The sequence below is a fragment of the Salmo salar genome, chromosome 01 (assembly GCF_965601325.2).
Source record: "Salmo salar chromosome 01, fSalSal1, whole genome shotgun sequence".
Classification (NCBI taxonomy): domain Eukaryota; kingdom Metazoa; phylum Chordata; class Actinopteri; order Salmoniformes; family Salmonidae; genus Salmo; species Salmo salar.
Window position 1 is genome coordinate 31,333,521 of NC_138291.1, and position 21,548 is coordinate 31,355,068.

The 21,548-nt window shown below is 41.5% G+C and overlaps 1 protein-coding gene across 2 annotated transcripts in view; it reads right to left on the minus strand.

Moving 5' to 3' along the window:
• Positions 1-3,978, minus strand: part of esr2b (estrogen receptor 2b) — a 32,435-nt gene extending 28,457 nt beyond the window's left edge. Inside the window, exon 1 of one of the 2 annotated variants that reach the window (XM_014171749.3) lies at positions 3,675-3,978. The gene's annotated coding sequence lies outside the window, so the exon portion shown is untranslated. The remainder of the gene's footprint in view (positions 1-3,674) is intronic. The other variant, XM_014172068.3, reaches the window with a different exon arrangement.
• Between the last annotated feature and the right edge of the window lie 17,570 nt (positions 3,979-21,548).

Sequence of the window (21,548 nt, forward strand, 5' to 3'; positions counted from 1 at the left end):
ACACTTGAGTAAATGATAATACAAAGTATATATTATGGTGTGGGGTGCATTTTCCTGGCATGGTTGCGGTCTACTTGTAGAATCTATTCCAAGGCGCATTGAAGCTGTTCTGGCAGCTCGCGGTGGCCCAATGCCCTATCAGGACACTTTATGTTGGTGTTTCCTTTAGGTTGGCAGTTACCTGTACGTGCGTGTGATAAACCTCAATCCACTTTTATTTTCTAGAAAGTATTGATCCTGTGTGGCCAAATGATGCTCTCTCGTGTATTTTGAACATTGAGAGTGGGCTCCTGTGGTTTTTCGCTCTTGGGCCCCTGTAAGCCCCTTCATTAAGCTGGCCCTGTGTGCGGATCTGTACTCTGCTAAATTTAACTACTGGACTGTACTGTGCTGTGCTGTCCAAACTTGTGAAACATAGACATCTTTTCAACATCCGGAAAATACATTTAGCTTTCTGGATACATTGTAACAATGAGGATAATTGTCAGATTGTGACAGGCAACCCCAACATCAATATGACAGCCCCCCCAACCCCAATGCTAATTAAGATGCTAGTTAGCCCCCCTGGATTTTGAGTAATAAACACTATGACAACCAACCTGTGAGACAACCAACCCCTGGTCTCCCCTATCCTGTAAACAATGGTACTGTTCAATGATAGTACTGCACATCTATTTCACTTGCACACATTTTCCTTGTGCACAGGATATTCAGCTGTACAGGGCTCTCTCTCTAGCTGCTAATGAGAGATTGAACTTTCGAAAATGAATATTTTCATTGCACACTCCCCCCACCACCAGTTTCGATAGAATTAAGATCAAAGCGCGGTTCAGGAGCCCTTTGCCATTATTCACTGAGAACAAAGGTCAGCAATGATTCACTCATTTCCTCAGTGTTAGTGCCTTTAGAATACTGTACCAGTTGGACTAATGTCAATCGTAATGAAAAAGCATTGTGAATTCGGGAAAAAAAATTAAGAACCCATTAAGAAGATTGCATTCTAGAACATTTCCAGACTATGTTGGTCAGACAATGTGGAGGAGAGAGTGATTGAGAGAGTGATTAAAGCAGAATGATTAAGTCAGCCATGCTCCCACGTCGTTCCCTCTCAGACGGAGGCAAAGAGCCAGGGACACATACCTCCACACAAAGAGCTACAGCAGCCCCATTTAGCCTCCATTCGCTCTCCCTCAATACTGACAAGTAAGCGCTCAAGAAAAGGCTTGTCTCAATTTGAAGGAGGGAGAGAAAACGAGCCTTGTAAGCAGATTACACGGGAGGAGGAGTTGAGGGGCTGCTTTTGGTAGAGTAAAAACTCTTGTGAGAGTGGAACAGAGCAGAGTGCAGTTGATTGGAGCAGACAGGCTGATTATGGCACCTAGAGCTTGGAGGTAATTTACCTGTCACCTGTCACTGGAGCTCCTACACCTGGCTGGCACCAGAGCCTTCCCCACTGTACTGTACCTCTGTGCTGTAGCAGCTAGCTCAACTACTCACCGCTTAACCACCCAGCTCCAAATAACACCAGCTATGCCTCACCACTCAAACATCAACCACACAGACCTGGTTTGTACATGGTAAAACCCTTCTGAATGATGGTTTCTACATGGTTTATTGGTGTCCTCCCTCAAATTGCCCTGTAATAATTTATCCCTCAGTACCTGGTTCCTCTCTAGGTTTCTTCCTAGGTTCCTGCCTTCTAGGGAGTTCTTCCTAGCCACTGTGCTTACAGCTGAATGGAAAAGGAGATAGCATGTGCAGTGGAGGACAAGCTGTTATGGACGACCATATAATGTAATACCACGACTAAAGAGGTTTGTTGTAAACACATTGGCATGTACAGTACTATCCCCGATGGGCATGTTGTAGTAGTGTGTGAGGTTTAAGTTGAAACCTGCCGCCTAAAGCTGGTTGCGCAGCGCACACACTCCTACAGCAGCCCTTATGTGCATGACTGCCAGTGACTGAGTGTGTAGCTGTGTGCCAGTGTGTGTCGGCAGTGAGGGCTGCGTTTGATTACTGCATGGAGGCATGTTTTAGTAACATGGTGTATTAGTTTTTGGATAATGTACAAACTAAGACAGTCTTTTGAAACCGTGACCTTGGTGTGTTTTAGGTGCTTGCCAACGGAATGTGTTTCAAGTGGTTGAAATGCAGGAGGACGGAAGGGGATGCACAGTTGGGTTATTATTTTTGTACATGACAGGACATCCCCCACACATAGCTCCCCCACAGTCAAGTTATTTGTAAGTAGAAAGGAGAGTAACCCACATAACAGTAAGATTATTATTACACTGTGAGCAGTGTCAAGGCTATCAGAGGAGATTGCCAAATGTAAATCATGTTTGATTTTTGATATGACCATTTTTGTTTATGTGATGATGAGAATTGGAAATATCATTTGGGTGCATAAAAATATGTTTTAAAACAGTGTAAATAAGATAACACTAGCAACAAAAAGGCACTTGCTGTCATTTTGGTCATAGGTGTGATGTGATGCATGCAAGCCAGGGTTAAATAGGCTAATACTTGCCTAATATTATCTTATGATTGCTTGTTAGTGAGGGAACAATTGTTCTGCCCCTGTGTATCTCAAATCCATACCAAATCCAAAATGTTTTTGAGGGGTAATATTTAACATGTTTTTGCTATATATATATATATATATTTTTTTTTACAACCATACCAAATCCAAATCTATCTGTACATTTAAATGCGATCTTCTGCTGGTAATCAACCAAAGCATACAACCCGTCTATCCATTCATCGTCTATTTCACACAATCTGGACAGGGTTCTTTTCTAAATGAGGAGGGAGCAGGCAGGCAGCCATAATAAGGGCATGAGTCTCTTATCACCTTATGTTACTGGTATATTATCAACCTATGTTATCTCCCACAGACAAACCCAACTGTCCAAATATCACTTCTCAACCTCTGATTGTCCTAGATTGCATGCCTCTTTAAAGCCTTTGCTAAGTTTACATGTCTCTTGTTGTTTCTCAAATTGCTCATGTGTTTCTTTTTATGGAAGTCGAAATCGATTTGCTATTTAAAGTGTTTCAAAATTATAGAACTGGAATGTTTGTAATGGTCAACTATAGCAGTAATAATACATTCATTACATTATAAAAGGGTATGCAATAATGCCTAGGCTACTGTGTCACTGTGTAGCCAACAGTATATAGGCTACCGATATTTCCAGTAAAAGATAATAATGTGTGCCAAGCATATAGCATAATAATGCTTGTAATTAAACTTGATGAGTCCAGATCTGTTATATGTTTGTCACCAAATCTATATTATATACAATCTTAAACTACTGTTAATATAAATCACAACTGTAGCCTAAACGAAATGTCTCATCGATTTACTGACAGTAGCCTAAGGATATCCACAGAGCACAATACGAGTTATAAATTTGAAATAATATAGCCTTGGATACTCTACCAAATCACACATAAAACATTTTTACAAAGCTTTAACACAGTGACGCTATTAAAGTGTAAAAGGCTAGCTAGTAATTTCGTATAGGCCTATGACAATTATGTGAGTAACATTTTCAACAAAATCTAGCTGTCACTTATAAACAATCATGTTCAGCTTTTTACTTTCACTTTGTTTCTCAATTTGAAAGACGCCAATAGGATACAAACAATAGTTTGATCAAACCAACCTGCCACTTTGTAGTTTGGTCTGCTGCCAAGCCTGTCTGTCATCAGTGGACAGGGACCTCTTTCCCAGTCGGTGAATTGAGCCAAGTGCCAGCTGCCTAGGGTTGCAGCGCTTCCGTGGAGTTACTGTAGAGCACACTCGCACAACTAGAGAAAACAGAAAAAGAAACGGCGACGCAGCCTAAGTTTATTATTGTCCAAAACATGTACGCGTGCGCGCAGCAGTGTTCTAGAATATTGGACCGTTGACTTTCATAGCGCAGCTCAAACAAATTTCACCAACTGTCAACACATCTAAATGAATTGAGAACGCGTGACAGAGAAGCCTTGGGTGGGAATTGTGGGGAGGTACTGTAGGAGTGCGTTCGGGCTGTGCATTCCACGTGGATGGTGCTCTCAGAGCCGTGTAGCTACAGTACTTGGAGTGTACAAAACATTAGAAACACCTGTTCTTTCCATGACATAGACTGACCAGGTGAATTCATATGAAAACTGTGATCCCTTATTGATGTCACTTGTTAAATCCACTTCAATCAGTGTTGATGAAGGGGAGGGGACGGGTTAAAGAAGGATTTTTAAGCCTTGAGACAATGTATGCTATTCGGGGTGAATGGGCAAGACAACATATTTAAGTTCCTTTGAACCAGTTATGGTAGTACAAGGGTTCCCAAACTTGTTCACACTGGGCCCAAGCACTGTTCAGGACACAAACTGTTCACACCCTTCTTGTTGGTGCAGAGAATTTTGCAGGTTGAAAGCTGATTTCCTGCAATTCTATACATTTTGGCATATCTAATGTGTATTCATGTGATATTTGAGTAACAAAAAAATTACTACAATATCTATGGGCTAAAAATACTAAATAAAAAAACGTTAGCTGACATGGGCTAGTTGAACTGGACATTTCTGATAAGTATGGTCCCGTGTGGCTCAGTTGGTATGGTGTTTGCAACGCCAGGGTTGTGGGTTCGATTCCCACGGGGGACCAGTACGGGGAAAAAATGTATGAAATGTATGCATTCACTACTGTAAGTCGCTCTGGATAATAGCATCTGCTAAATGACTAAAATGTAATAAGTTATAAATAGCTCTCTAAGCAAGGTATGCAATGACTAACATGACAAGAGGAATTGATGATGCACTACCCAATTTTCAAATTGCACCTTGTGCATTCTACTCTTGCAACTTACAAGAGTACGTTTAAAGCCGAAATGAGTTTCTTTAAAAATATAAAAATAAATAGGAACCACTGCAGTAGTAGTTTCCCTTGGATATCAAGAATGGTCCACCACCCAAAGGACATCCAGCTCACTTGACACAATTGTGGGAATCATTTGAGTCAACATGGGCCAGCATCCCTGTGGAACGCTTTCGACACCGCTTAGAGTCTACGCCATGACAAATTGAGGCTGTTCTGACTGCAAAAGGAGGGTGCAGCTCAATATTAGGAAGTTCCTAATGTTTTGTACACTCAGTGTATGTCACAATGTGGACTATGATTTGCGTTGCTAACGTAGGCATGTAGAAACGAGAATCTTGTTATGGATAAAATATAACTGCTCCATTGGGTCTTTCATTTGTTACTTCTTTTTGCCAAGTTCATCTGTTCTGAAAGCACTAGGTTTAAACGTTTGCCAATGTCACAGACCACACCCTCTCTAATCTGAGCCGCTGTTTCATACACTGCAGCGGTGCACACGTATCTGTTGTCCTAATATTAATAGTCCTCACCAGAATACTATTGTTTGCAACAACTAATCGAGAGTGCATTGACATTTAATCAAGATTAATTGGCCTTAGGCTTGTTAATTGGACAAGAGCCAGAGCTCAGCCTAATCATCATCTCTTAAACATGATTGTCCCTTTGGCCACTGCTTCATTTCAACAAGAATGCAAAAAAAACACCCATTGGTGACAGGTGTGTCAAATCGAGCACACCGCCATGCAATCTCCATAGACAAACATTGGCAGTAGAATGGTCTTCCTGAAGAGCTCAGTGACTTCAAACGTGGCACCGTCATAGGATGCCACCTTTCCAACAAGTCAGTTCGTCAAATTTCTGCCCTGCTAGAGCTGCCCCGGTCAACTGTAAGTGCTGTTATTGTGAAGTGGAATTGTCTAGGAGCAACAACTGCTCAGCCCCGAAGGTAGGCCACACAAACTCACAGAACGGGACTGCCAAGTCTTGAAGGGTGTAGCGCGTAAAAATCGTATGTCCTTTGCTCTAACACTCTACGAGTTCCAAACGGCCTCTGGAAGCAATGTCAGCAAATCACGCTTCGCCATCCAGCAGTCCGACAGACAATTCTAGGTTTGGCGGATGCCAGGAGAACGCTATCTGCCCGAATGCATAGTGCCAACTGTAAAGTATGGTGGAGGAGGAATAATGGTCTGGGGCTGTTTTCAATGGTTCGGGCTAGGCCCTCTCCTGTTTCAGCATGACAATGCCCCATGCACAAAGCGAGGTCCATACAGATATGGTTTGTCGAGGTTGATGTGGAAGAACTTGACTGGCCTGCATTAAAGCCCAGACCTCAACCCCATCGAACACTTTTTTTAAATTTTGTACCGACTTCGAGCCTGGCCTAAAAGCCCAACATCAGTGCCAGACCTCACTGATGCTCTTGATGCTCAATGGAAGCACGTCCCCGCACCAATGTTTCAACATCTAGTGGAATGCCCTCCCAGAAGAATGGAGGCTGTTATAGCAGAAAATGGGGGACCAACTCCATATTAATGCCCATGATTTTGGAATGAGGCGTTCGATGAGCAGGTGTCCACATACTTTTGTTCATGTAGTGTAGCTCCTTACCAATGATGTAGGCTATATAAACCCTGGAATGCTGATGCTGAGTATTGGCCAATGAGGGGCTTTGAAGCCACCGGCCGGCCATATTGGCACTGCTCAGAAGGAGCGGTCCTCCATAGGAATGAATGGAATTCTACAGTATTTCAATTAAATGTTTCAAGGACAAAATTACATGTATGTAAGTATTTTTGGTTTTAGTGGGGACTGTAACATTAGTACTTTCCCAAAAATGATACTTTAAGGATTTTTTAAACATATATTTTCATATTTTTGTATGTTTAGCTAACATAATATATTTTAGAAGTATGCATTAACGTGTCTGTAATAGAATAAACGTGGCAAAAACAAATATAGACTTTAATAAATGCATTACTATAGCTTCCAAAATATATTTTACAACAGAGCAAGAGCGCTAAGATGGAGGCGTGATGGCTTCAAAACAGCGCCCCCTGTTAGTCATCTAGTGTGTATATACATTATTTACCCTCACCTAGTATTTGTTCACATCTTTGCTTCTAATGATTTTCTAATGTTTTTATATAAACACCCTAAAAGGCAAATGCCATCATGGCATTTGTACATACACAGCAACTGTGACGTGCAAGATCATTTTACTAGTGTCAGACCATCCACACCTTGCCTGAGTTCTCCCAGTGCCATAGTCACTAGTGATTTTATGTGTGTTTTATTTTATTTTATGTAAATGAGATTTCTGTATTTCATTTTCAATACATTTGCAAAAATGTCACTAAACATGTATTATGGGGTGTTGTGTGTAGATGGGTGAGCAAAAAATCTATTTCATTGATTTTTAATTCAGGCTGTACACATAAAAATGTGAAATAAATCAAGGAGTAATACTTTCTGAAGAAACTGTATCGTAATAATAGTGAATTGTGAGGCCCCTGGCAATTTCTAGCCCTAATAGTCACAGTCCCATAAGAGTGGAGTCAATTGTGTCCAAGCATAAAACAATACAAAATAAACATTATTTGCCTATAATATAAACAAACATGTGCTGAACAAGGAATGCTGAACCTGAAACACGTTTTCCAGATGGATCTTCAGTACAAGAGAAGCTGAGGACAGCATCCACTCTTTTCATAGTACAAGGTCACATATACCCAGTTCCTGGGATGCTGAGTAGTGTACACTATGTTACTTAATTCACTCAGAAGGCAGGATAGCAACCAGTATTCATCCAGTACCCTCTCTCTCATCCTCTCCTCCATCTTCATGATGACACTGAGCCTATTACCTGAGTCCCTGTAAGATATGGTAACAGGATGTCAAATTGCATGTGTAATCACTAGTTGGCTATTTTATATCCAAAATCGTGATTGGAAAAGGAAACAGAATTGGAACTGTGTGTTCCCACTTCTGTTCCCCTCCCCTATATTAGCGCTGCTTCAAGGGGACAGAGAGGGTAGCACTTCCCAGAGACATGGGGAGACAGCGAGCATATGCTAGCTCTGAATCATATTGTGGGTGGAGTTGGCACATTCGTAGCTGAGGTTCCATTGCGCAGCATGCAGGTTAATTCATCTTTACCACAAATTCTTCTGTTACTCATCGCTGAATTATTTCCATTGCCCCACCACTCTAACCGGGCATTGGCAGTAATGACAGGCAGGAGGAAGGGACTGGATTCCAGGTGTTTTCATCTGCCTGCTAGCTATTACTCTGGTATTAGACCACATATTCAGCATCGTGTCCCCAGAGCTAAGCTCCAGGTTAGGTCAGAAGAAGAATGATGAAATATTAGCAATGATAGAATTGTGTCCTGCTGTCTGTAATGGACAGTCTGCACATTACGTAGGTTATGACTGGACATGACTGGAATGCAAAAAAATGGTTAGGGTTAGGGGAAGTAATAGCAGATTAATAGCAGTTTATACAAGGGTGGGTCTAATCCTGGATGGTGATTGGTTAAAACCACATTCGAGCCGTTGTCTATTTCATGAGTACCACCGGCTCATATTACTCCAGTGGTAGCCTCTCTACACTGGCTTCCTGTTAAGGCAAGGGCTGATTTCAAGGTTTTACTGCTAACCTACAAAGCATTACATGGGCTTGCGCCTACCTATCTTTCTGATTTGGTCCTGCCGTACATACCTTCACGTACGCTACGGTCACAAGACGCAGGCCTCCTTACTGTCCCTAGAATTTCTAAGCAAACAGCTGGAGGCAGGGCTTTCTCCTATAGAGCTCCTTTTTTTATGAAATGGTCTGCCTATCCATGTGAGAGACACAGACTCGGTCTCGGCCTTTAAGCCTTTACTGAAGACTCATCTCTTCAGTAGGTCCTATGATTGAGTGTAGTCTGGCACAGAAGTGTGAAGATGAACAGAAAGGCACTGGAGCAACGAACCGCCCTTGCTGTCTCTGCCTGGCCGGCTCCCCTCTCTCCACTGGGATTTTCTGCCTCTAACCCTATTACAGTGGCTGACTCACTGGCTTTCTGGTGCTCTTCCATGCCGTCCCTAAGATGGGTGCTTCACTTGAGTGGGTTGAGTCACGGACGTGATCTTCCTGTCTGGGTTGGCGCCCCCCTAGGGTTCGTGCCGTGGGGGAGAACTTCGTGGGCTATACTCGGCCTTGTCTCAGGGTTGTAAATTGGTGGTTTGAGGATATCCCTCTAGTGGTATGGGAGCTGTGCTTTGGCAAAGAGGGTGGGGTTATATCCTGCCTGGTGTCTCCCGACCCCTCCTGTCTCAGCCTCCAGTATTTATGCTGTAATAGTTTATATGTCGGGGGGCTAGGATCAGTCTATTATATCTGGAGTATTTCTCCTGTCTTATCCGGTGTCCTGTGTGAATTTAAGTACTCTTTCTCTCTCTCTCCTCGGAGGACCTGAGCCCTAGGACCATGCCTCAGGACTACCTGGCCTGATGACACCTTGCTGTCCCCAGTCCACCCCAGTCCACCTGCTGCTGCTCCAGTTTCAACTGTTCTGCCTGCGGCTATAGAACCCTGACCAGTTCACCGGACGTGCTACCTTGTCCCGGACCTGCTGTTTTTGATTCTCTCTCAATGACATTGACTGACCAAGTGAATTGAGGATTAAAGCTATGAACCCTTATTGATGTAACTTGTTAAATCCACTTCAATCCGTGTAGATGAACAGGAGGACACAGAAAAAGAAGGACAATTGAGACATGGATTGTGTATGTGTGGCATTCAGAGGGTGAATGGGCAAGACAAAATATTTTCATGCCTTTGAACGGGTTATGATAGTAGGTGCCAGGCACACCAGTTTGAGTGTGTCAAGAACTGCAATGCTGCTGGGTTTTTCACGCTCAACAGTTTCCTGTGTGTATCAAGAGTGGTCCTCCACCCAAAGGATATCCAGCCAACTTGACACAACTGTGGGAAGCATTGGAGGCAACATGGGCCAGCATCCCTGTGGAATGCTTTCGACACCTTGTAGTGTCCATGCCCTGACAAATGGAGGCTGTTCTTGGGGGGTGAAAAGGAGGAGAGCATGCAACTCAATATTAGGAAGGTGTTCTTAATGTTTTGTACACTCAGTGTATAAAGTGGGTAAAACAGGATGTTAACATTATTAAAGTTACCAGTGTTCAGTGACTATGTACATAGGGCACAGCGGTATCTAAAGTGCACGGCATAAACTTCATCTCCAATGTAAAAAAGCATCTAGACATTATTTCCCCTTTCTTTTAGTTTAGCATTTGGTTATGTCTCGTCTTTCTCTTGTCTAGTATAGCTATTTAGCTTAGATAGTTAGGCTAGCTTGGCATAGAACGCGTAGAACTAACGAACAGCCGGCTTGACTGACAACAATACCAATCTCGGGCCTTACAACTCTCGTGCCAATATATCCTCCAAACCACAGCTTCTCTGGCATTCTAACTTAACGTAGGACTGGTTTGGAGAACGAACTGTTTAAATGCAATGACTTGACAGGCAGTAATTCATTGACTTCATTACCCTAACAGCATGGAGGGAGAGGGAACACAGTCTGCTCATGTTGTGTGGATACTACACACAGAACTCCATCCACATAGTCTCGTGTTTCTTATCAGAGCTATTAGGGAACAGCTTTTGGGAACTACTTCCCACCAGAAGATCCTGGACCTTGAGTTTCACAGTAATTGAATTATGTTCTGGGTCTACAACCAACAGCTGTAGAGGAGTATAAACAGGTGACCTAGATCTTTCCTTGGTGAAAATACTTATCCTGTCAGACTAATTTAGTACTTTCTGAATATTCTGGCAGGACTGAGGCTGTCCTCTGTGGCCCTGAGAAGAAAGGGGTTCTGAAAAACAGTTTGCTTGAGAAACCAGGCATGTCCCAAGGCCATAGCATACACAGGGCTAGAGGACAAAGGGAGCTCCTCAGCTCAACACTGGAAAACTGGACAACTCCACAGGTTCCAGATGTAATATGCTACAACGCACAGTACAGGCACTTTACTGTAATATATGATAACAGGCTTTATATGGACTGTCTGTTGTTTTGATGCAAGTATTTCAATGTGAGCTCCTTTCGAAGATGAAGATTATTTTATTGGTCAATTGCACATAAGGTTAAACCGAAATTTGACTTCCACTTTTAATCCAACCCCACCGAAAGACATACGTACATGTTTTGGAGAGGTGCAGGGGTTTGCCACGCTGGGTGCCAAGGGAGCTGTTGTTGTGGGGGGTTTAGTGCCTTGTTCAAGGGCACAATGCCAGGCAATAGCTTCTTTGATTTGATACCAGCAACCCTCCAGTTGCCATCTCACTTCCCGCCAGATGTTTTGGACCCTCCAGCTGCTAGCTTCTTGCATCTGTAACCGATAGACTACCTACCGTGCTGTACTGTTACAGTTGAACCACCTGGCTGCATGCCTGCTGCTCACATAACAGCTACTTAGATTACTGTAAGAAGAATTTCTGAGCAAACTCACAGAGATGCCAGGGATTAACACACCCACACACGCATGCACATGTGCACACACACACATGTCCGATGGACCTTCATCAGTGTGTTCACACACACACAACTAGGGATAGAATACCATTGATGAGGTTAAGAGGAAAACGCAGCTAAAGCCCCGCTCAAGACCTTTCATTGAAATAATTCACTGAGGGACAACAACATCGTTCATCTAGTTTACATGGATTGTCCATAATTGACAAATCTGTTATTGTCCTTCATGATCACTCAGTATCAGGTAACATCAGGATTATTTAGCCCCAACATAGCAAGATGCTGACCCTGAACCAGAGCCTCATCACCATGCTGTTCTCACATACTCCTGATTAATACATTATTTACAGGTCTTTCTCACAGGTGTTGTGCAGTTACATACTGTAAATCCTAAATCTAGATTTATGTAACTGCACAACTGCACAACTGCTGCCATTTAGAAGCTGGGGCTGTTTATGTAATCTGGGCCTGGGGCGTAATGTGAATGGCCCCTTGGTCCCCTTGCCTCGTCTCCTCTCACCTAGCATCTACAGTACAGACACAGGCATAATACATCCTCATCATTGTCTGTGAGCCTGTAAAATGGGCTTAGTGGGGGAGGTGTGCGTGCGTGCGTGCGTGCGTGCATGCGTGCATACGTACGTACGTGCGTGCGGAGAAACTCTGAGGAGCTATTGGAGAATGTTATTGGTTTATGGACACGCTGAGTGATAATTCATGGCTGAAGTGTTCTCTGCATCTAGAACACATTGTAATAGGGAGGAATCGTTAACCTAAGCCCCCTGCTCACACACCATCCCTCCAAAAAGATCGAAATCAACATGATATGAATTGATAGCATCAAATAATATTCAAATTACATAGGAAAAATAAATCTCTCTCTCTCTCTGTCCATGAAGGGCTAGGGCCTTGGCATCAGCTTGGCACTCATTGAGAAATACCTCTATGCACAGAGTGTCCTCCAATCAAGGAATACCTAACAACAAAACCTGTGTACCAACATTTTTGGTGGATATTTAGCTAAACTATGGCCTGATGATGGTTATGTAACAGATTAATGAAGCAGTAAGTAGTTGCAAAGTTGTTAATTAGCTAAAATGCTAACATTGTCTGTGATGAGATTCAAACACGCAACCTTTGGGTTGCTAGACGTTTGCGTTATACATCTATATTCTTTATTTATTTAAGTGCCTCTTGTACTGAGATGCAGTGCCTTAGACCACTGTGCCACTCGGGAGCCGAGTGAATATCCACCCCAACCAATCACTGTCCTTTCGGTTTTGTCTTAAGTAGCTTTCTGTCTTATGTGATCATACTAAACATAACATATCAAATCAAATCAAAGTTTATTGGTGGCATACACAGTTTAGCAGATACAGTATGGTAATTTGATTGTCTCGGATTTACATTTACCATGTTACGTCTAGTCTGAGACCAGGCTGTAGATATATATATGTACAGTATGGTGATTTGGAAGCATTTCAGTACTATAGAATATTTATCCCTTCCCACACACACACACACACACACACAGTTTTTTTTAAATCACAATTAACTGTAAAATCCGAGAGGTTCATTATGTCAAAAGGAACCTTTGCAGCGTTGGACCTGGAGTTACAGTAAAGAGAGGTGGATTGCCTTCCCAATCTGCAACTGTTAACTTTAAGATCCATTTAGATTCATTCATTCTCGGATGGATACAGTAAACAGACATTTTATTGCTCCTTGTGACTGTAATGGGAGAGGAGCATTTGCTCAGGTTAAGTAAAGTACTTTTAAATCCTGCAGGCTTTACGACTGAGACTGGAGTAAGACCGCATTTTCATGCATGGAAATTTGTTCTGAGGAGAAGTATATATTTAATTAGACTCAGGCTTTAACAATAGATCGCAAAATACAGACATCTTAGAGGGACTCTCTCTCTCTCGTTCTTTCTGTCTCTCTTTTTCTCTCTATCTCTGCCTAATATCAGAGCTGACAGACACTTTAATGTACCAAATGGGTTTTCTCTCCTCCCCAATACCAATGACACTATTCAGTATTAAACTCTTCTCTGTTGGGACTGTACTATCTCTGACAATAGACAAGGAGGAGGTTAATATGAGTTTGGCAGTGGTAAAGTATATTCTGAGGGAGGATTTTTCTCTTCTTTTCTGTTCGTTCACTGTGCGAAGGCCTTTCAATGCCCTGATGTGACGGAAATTGAAATCCTGAACGGAATCAGGGAATTGTGGCCAGCATAAAGAGAAGGCCATTCAATCAGGAAGGTCCCTGCACATCTCTCTTTCGTCTTGTGATGTGAATTACACGTCAGCCATGATCCTCTACTCCATGTCTGTGTGATATGTGATGTTACAGGTCTCTGAGGTGACACACACGTTTGTCTTCACAACCTGCAAAATGTCCTACTTCAAAATACAGTACCAGTCAAAAGTTTGAACACGCTTACTCATTCAAGGCTTTTTCTTTATTTTTACTATTTTCTACACTGTGAAATAATAGTGAAGACATCAAAACTATAAAATAACACATATTCAAATCAAATCAAATGTATTTATATAGCCCTTCTTACATCAGCTGATATCTCAAAGTGCTGTACAGAAACCCAGCCTAAAACCCCAAACAGCAAGCAATGCAGGTGTAGAAGCACGGTGGCTAGGAAAAACTCCCTAGAAAGGCCAAAACCTAGGAAGAAACCTAGAGAGGAACCAGGCTATGAGGGGTGGCCAGCCCTCTTCTGGCTGTGCCAGGTGGAGATTATAACAGAACATATTGAATCATGCAGTAACCAAAAAAGTATTAAACAAATCCAAATGTATTTTATATTTGAGATACTTCAAAGTAGCCACCCTTTGCCTTGATGGCAGCTTTGCACACTCTTAAAAAAATAAATAAAACCCTTTAATGAGTAGGTGTGTCCAAACTTTTGACTGCTACCCCCACCACACCAGATATATAATATACTCACTTACACTTCCCAGATTTGACTGCTTCACTGGGTCTTTTTTCTCTACAGTTTGGAAACTTTGACCCCTCCTGACCCTTTGTGGCACTGTCTGTTGATCTCTCTGTTGTCTACTGTCATCTCTCAGCCCTCTGCTTTTCTGAATGCTCTACTGCTTCCCAACCTAGCAACTCACACATTTACGATTCTGCTACCATAAGAACATAATTATATCTGGGTCTACGTGTGTGTGTGTGTGTGTGTGTGTGTGTGTGTGTGTGTGTGTGTGTGTGTGTGTGTGTGTGTGTGTGTGTGTGTATGTGTACAGTGTGTATGTGTACAATGTGTATGTGTACTGTGTATGTGTACGTGTGGGTGTGTGTGTGTGTGTGTATGTAGAGGGTTTGCTGAATGCAGTTCCCCCCTTCCAAGCCCTGCTGTGCTCCCCTGATCCACTGATGTAATCCAGAAAGATCATCCAACTATTTCATCAACAGCAGAATGATTGTGCCATATCACAACTTTTCTTACTGATCATGGACTAACTTGGCAACTCAAGGAGGAAACCACAGGGAGGCTCAATGGCTCCATCTACTGAAACCATCTATCCTGTGATCTCATCACAGCTGATTGTTTATTTTTATGATTGTTCTTTACATTTAATCCTGCATGAAGAGTAATCCACAAAAACATGTAGGCTGCAGATTATTGTATTGTATTATGTTTGTATTGTAGACATAGCCTTGATTCTTTGTGTTTATGTCTTGCTGACTAATTTTTCAGGACTAGCGGGTCCTGAAAATAAGCCATCTGATCACTCCGCAATGAATCGAACATGTTCCAATACCATGTCAATTAGGGTTATCCCACTGGACACACCAACATGGATATTTGGGTAATATAACAATCAATGAGATTTCAACCTTTATTTACCCACTCATAAAGACAGCCATAGGTTTGTTGAATTCTCAATGTGTTATCACTATACCTTCAACCATTTAAAAGTGCAACAAAGTTCAAATGGGAATACAACGTCAGATAGTTTGTATTTATACAACAACTTAATGTGTTATCACGGTGCTTTATCAATCAGCACAACCAAATGACCTGGATTGCAGTTGAGATTACATTAAAAGTAAATGATCAATGGTGCTCAGCTTATTATAGCAATTGTGGAGATCTCCACAGACCTGCGACCCTTGCATGCTATCTTGAACTTGCACGCTTTCTATGATTACATAAGAAGACACTTATAGTGACATTAACCTCAAAATATGGCCATGGATGTGTTCCTCATTTTAAGGTTGAATAAATACTATTACATTAGTTTGTAAGATAGCCTTAACTTTAGGCTATTACTGCCTGGTATAGCAACTGCTCGGCCTCCGAAGGCAAGGCACTACAGAGGGTAATGCGTACGGCCCAGTACATCACTGGGGCCAAGCTTCCTGCCATCCAGGACCTCTATTCCAGGCGGTGTCAGAAGAAGGCCCTAAAAATTATCAAAGACTCCAGCCACCGTAGTCATAGACTGTTCTCTCTGCTACCACACGACAAGTGGTACCGGAGCGCCAAGTCTAGGTCCAAAAGGCTTCTAAACAGCTTCTACCACTAAGCCATAAGACTTCTGAACATCTAATCAAATGGCTACCTAAATTATTTGCATTGCCCCCCTCTTTTACGCTGCTGCTACTCTCTGTTATTATCTATGCATAGTCACTTTAATAACTCTACCTACATGTTCATATTACCTAAATTACCTCGACTAACCGGCGCCCCTGCAAATTGACTTTGTACCTGTACCCCCCGTTTATAGCCTCGCTGTTATTATTTTACTGCTGCTCTTTAATTATTTGTAAAAAAAATAATATTTTGTATTTTTCTTAAAACTGCATTGTTGGTTAAGGGCTTGTAAGTAAGCACTTCACTGTAACGTCTACACCTGTTGTATTCGGCACATGTGACAAATACAATTTGATTTGATTTGAAAATAAAAAAGTGATATTGAACTGTGTTTGGTTGACAACGCAACCAAATATTAACATTTAAAGGAGATCTAATACATGGATAGTTTCATCTGAGCCACTGGCTTAATCATATTCGTTAACTTTTATTTTTGGTTTAGTTGGAGATGTGAATCCAACATATCACTAATTTGTTAAGTTGTCAACAAGTTAATAGTCTATTGATTGTACTGAAAACGTGATATTGAATTGTGTTTGGTTGTCAATGCAACCAAATATCAACATTTGTAGGAGATGTATCTTCTGTTTCCTTACATTTTTTTGTTAAGGTATCTGTGACCAACAGATACATGTCTGTGTTCACAGTCATGTGAAATCCTCAGGGCCGAACACATTTCTTTCAATTGACTGATTTCCTTATATGAACTGTAACTCAGTAAAATCTTTGAAATTGTTGCCTGTTGCGTTAATATTTTTGTTCAGTGTAGTATCATTGATGATATATGACATGATATACGACTTATGGTTACATTTAATTTACTCTGTTAAACCCTTTGGAATGACTTTGATAGCAACAGTGAATCTATTTAGTTATTAAGCAGAGATCTCTCAATAATCATTCTCAGGATAGCACATTGGAAGTAGTCAGTGACAAATATCAAAGCAGGGCTTGGTTAAAACTCTGGATGGGAGCACCTTAAGTAGGAGGTGCTGCCCAGCCTATAGTTATTTTCTGATATTGGATATAACGTTGATAATCTGACGTTGTTTCAAAGGCAAATTCCACATATTTTATACCAGGTTTGTCTATATTGGAAATTGGTTACCATGATGACATAATCCTGTTGTTGAACTTTCACTCTCAAAACAACAGTTGATTACTTTTTCAAATCCGATATATTTAACGTGTAGGTTCTACATCAAGATATGTTGACGAATTAGGTTGAAACAACGTTGATTCAACCAGTTTGTGACCAGTGGGATATCACTGGTTCATGCTGAGTCTACTGCCACTCCAGTAACCATTCTAAGAATTCACTGCATCAGATAAGCTTCCTGGAAACATGGAACAGACCAATTACATCCATTAATATTTTATTCACCAGACTAGCCAGACTGGCTGGTCCATAAACAAAAACAACCTCTCTGCTCAGGTGAATCACACAGACAAATAGGTAGCTGACCACACTCTAAAATTACACTATTAGCCAGTAGTGGAAAAAGTACCCAATTGTCATACTTGAGTAAAAGTAGAGTTACCTTGATAGAAAATTACTCAAGTAAAAGTGAAAGTCACCCAGTAAAATATTACTTGAGTAAAAGTCCAGAAGTATTTGGTTTTAAATATACTATATATAATATAAGTATCAAAAGTAAATGTAATTGCTCAAATATATTTAAGTATCAAAAGTAAAAGTTAAAGAATAAATCATTTCAAATTCCTTATATTAAGCAAACCATATGGCATGATTTTTTTAAACAGATTTTTAACAGACACTCCAACACTCAGACATAATTTACAAATGAAGCACTTGTGTTTAGTGAGTCCGCCAGATCAGAGGCAGTAGGGATGACCAGGGATGTTCTCTTGATAAGTGTGTGAATTAGACCATTTCCCTGTCCTGCTACGCATTCAAAATGTAACGGGTACTTCTGGGTGTCAGGGAAAACATGTGGAGTAAAAAGTACATTATTTTCATTAAGAATGTAGTGGAGTAAAAGTATAAGTTGTCAAAAAATATAAATAGTAAAGTAAAGTACTGATACCCCAAAAACAACTTAGGTAGTACTTTAAAGTATTTTTACTTAAGTACTTTACACCACTGCTATTAGCCTTATAAGGGAGACTACACTCTCAATGGGGACTGACTAAAAAGGTGGCTTTGTACTGACACTGACAACTGAAGAGATTCAGGAGAGAATTCTGATGTAAAGTCTTGGCTGGATTATATAAGTAACCATATTGAGTGTAGCTGATTTATTGCAAAAAGCTGTGAAATGTTCACCTTTTTGGAAACTTACAAAAAAGTAATGTTTTGTTTTAATCTCTCCACCTTTGTTGAACTCGAACATGATTCATTTCATTAATTTGATTAATCGCAGTCTTTTTCTGATCATTTTTAATAATGTGGGAGCAAAATCAAACACTTCACTTTAAGCCTCTAGATTGTCAAAATAAAAACTCATTATAGAAGATTTCCCATGTGTTACTAAAACAAAGAAAGAGTATTAAAGTTTATGTGTGTGCGTGCGTGCGTGCTTGCTTGCTTCAAATGTTTATTAATCTCCATGAGGAAAATAGATAAGCGTTAGAGAAGATTTATATTGAACCAAAATACACCACTAGAGGGCAGCCTTTCCATACAACAAATTCAAATGAGGAGGCATCCCAGAGGTGCTCCATGTCCCTGTTGGATGAGCTATGGAGTAACACTCCTGCCATATAAAAAACATGGACACATAACCCTGAAGCCCTTCAAACCCTGGGACCATTGTGCCATGTTGCTCTATGAGAGGGTTGACACACAACATGTATTCACTGACCCAACTCCTCCTCAGAGGCTGTTACAGAGGAGGAGGTTTCACAACCTCAGAGAGAGGAGAGGTTCTGTTGATCCTGTCCTGTGACTGTCTGCTCCTTAAGGTGGCTCAGTGCACCATCACAGGAGAGGAGCAAACGGAAATACAGTAAACATACAGGTAACTGTCAAAATAATGGAAACACTTGAGTAAACAAGGGATACAAACTATATTGAAAGCAGGTGCTTCCACACAGGTGTGGTTCCTGAGTTAATTAAGCAGTTAACATCCCATCATGCTTAGGGTCATGTATAAAAATCCTGGGCAGGCCAGTATTTTGGCTAGGATGGCTATGCCCCCCATATGATGACAATGACCCCATTCAAGAGTGGTCACTGAATGGTTTGATGAGCATGAAAACAATGTAAACCATTTACCATGGCCGTCTCAATTACCAGATCTCAACCCAATTGAACACTTATGGGAGATTCTGTTGCATTGTCTGAGACTGCGTTTTCCACCACCATCAACAAAACACCAAATTATCGATTTTTTTGTTGAAGAATGGTGTTGCGTCCCTCCAATAGAGATTTCCAGACACTTATAGAATCTATGCCAAGGTGCACTGAAGTTGTTCTGGCTCGTGTTGGCCTAACACCCTATTAAGACATTTTATGTTGATGTTTCTTTTATTTTGGCAGATAAAAGAGTTTAGAGTTTCAATGCTAGATTTAATCTGATCGACCCTTTCAGTTATGCAACTTTTAAAGGCATTGTTACCTCATTCCCAGAGACCGCATTCACGGAGACACGTTCATGGTAAATGCTGTATATGTCAGCTCAATCGGAAATTACCTTTAAATGTCAATCGCGCTATAATGTGGATCTTCCACGGTCCAGATAGAAAGACACCTTTCTTCTCCATTCGTAAATTGTTCAGATGCAGTCAGATTGGGATCTTGGAGGTGTTGTGATGCTGCTGCTTTACACAACCACAACAATGGAAGATCCTGTGACGGCATGGCCTGTTTCAAGACCGTGTGTGTGTGTGTGTGTGTGTGTGTGTGTGTGTGTGTGTGTGTGTGTGTGTGTGTGTGTGTGTGTGTGTTTACGTAAGACATTCTACAGTCTGTAGGATTTTGCACATGAAACGTATCTATGGAGATATTGTTTTTATCATCATCACTCCCACAAAGCATTGATGTAGCACACATACTGTACAGTTTTTTAGTTTGGCCACCCTGGTGGAGAGCTCATCCATTAGGCTAATTATGTGTACTGAGATGTAGTGCTACTCTACACTCCACACCAATACCCTGGAACCAGAGGAGGCTGGGAGGAGCTATGGGATGACGGGCTCATTGTAATGGCTGGAATGGAATAAATGGAACGGTATCAAACACATTAAACATATGGAAAGCACATGTTTGACTTCGTTCCACATATTCCATTCTAGCCATTACAATGAGCCTGCCCTCCTGTAGCTCCTCCCACCAGCCTCCTCTGCCTGGAACAGATACTGCACTGGTTGCATGTAATCAACCAACACCGCGTCCCTCAAGTGGCCGCACAATTCAGGGCATTCAAATCCACTAAGTGGCCCCTGAGTAGAAACAGCTAATTGCTGTATGTGCTAGTTTTGGTGGGCACAGTTAAACAGCTGTGGTAGCCATTGTTTTCACATAGCCATGTTTTGTTGCCATGGCAGGGGAGGCATGGTAACACAAGATTAGGTCCAGACCCATATATTTTCAATAGGATCTTGGCGCCGTTGTGCTAAAATTTAACAATGCTTTCAACCTCCTATTGCTCATAATGCCGCATCCTCAACTTTCAGGTCATGTGTATAATACTATGATTTCCCTGGAGTGTTCTGATGAAGGGCAAAACACCAAGATTTTAATAAAATAACACATTTTTAATGGTGAGAGACCATTGTGACTTTTCTTTTTCAAGTATGATTTCCCAACAGAAGGTTTCAACATAGCAAAATACAGGAGAAAGCAGTAACTCTCCCCATAAATCTAATTTGTTGGTCTTGTGTTGGTCGTGTGCACGGAAACAGCCATCATAATAGATCATAATGATGAATTCTATCTATAAGCATAGAGTACAACAGCAGATATGAATAGAAAATGAATTTGCAGCAACACTGGGTTCACAATATGCCACAATACTTAAATCATGCAGGGAATAGTGCATCTGAATGTTTGCGTAACAGTGATGATTATATGGGCCAGCGCTGCCAAGCTCTGCTCTGAGCACTACGCACGCCTCCTTGACCTCCTCCGCTGAGCACAGTGTGTAAACTGTGGGCGACTCTGTGGCTGCTGCCTCGCGTGGCTAACTACTAACAGGGTTCCAGCTCTGCCTCTGCTGCCCAGGGAGGACTATGTGTATGTGGAAAGTAAGTGGGTGGAATGAGAGGTCTGAGAGTCCAGAGGGGTCACAGTAGGTCAAACAGGTCTCGTGGAGCTTCTGGTTGTCCAGTTTTACTACTGGTAAAGTCACAGAGTCATAGACATCACATGTCTGGATGAACCCATGTTTCTTAATGAAAACTTTGGTGGCATTGGAGCTGATTCCCTTCAGCCCTCTCAGTCTCTACTCTGGACTGAACTAAGAACTGATAGAAGTGAGAGAAGCCACAGCAGCAGAGAAGACCGAACAGCAGTTGTTTACGGGCATCAATGACATCTC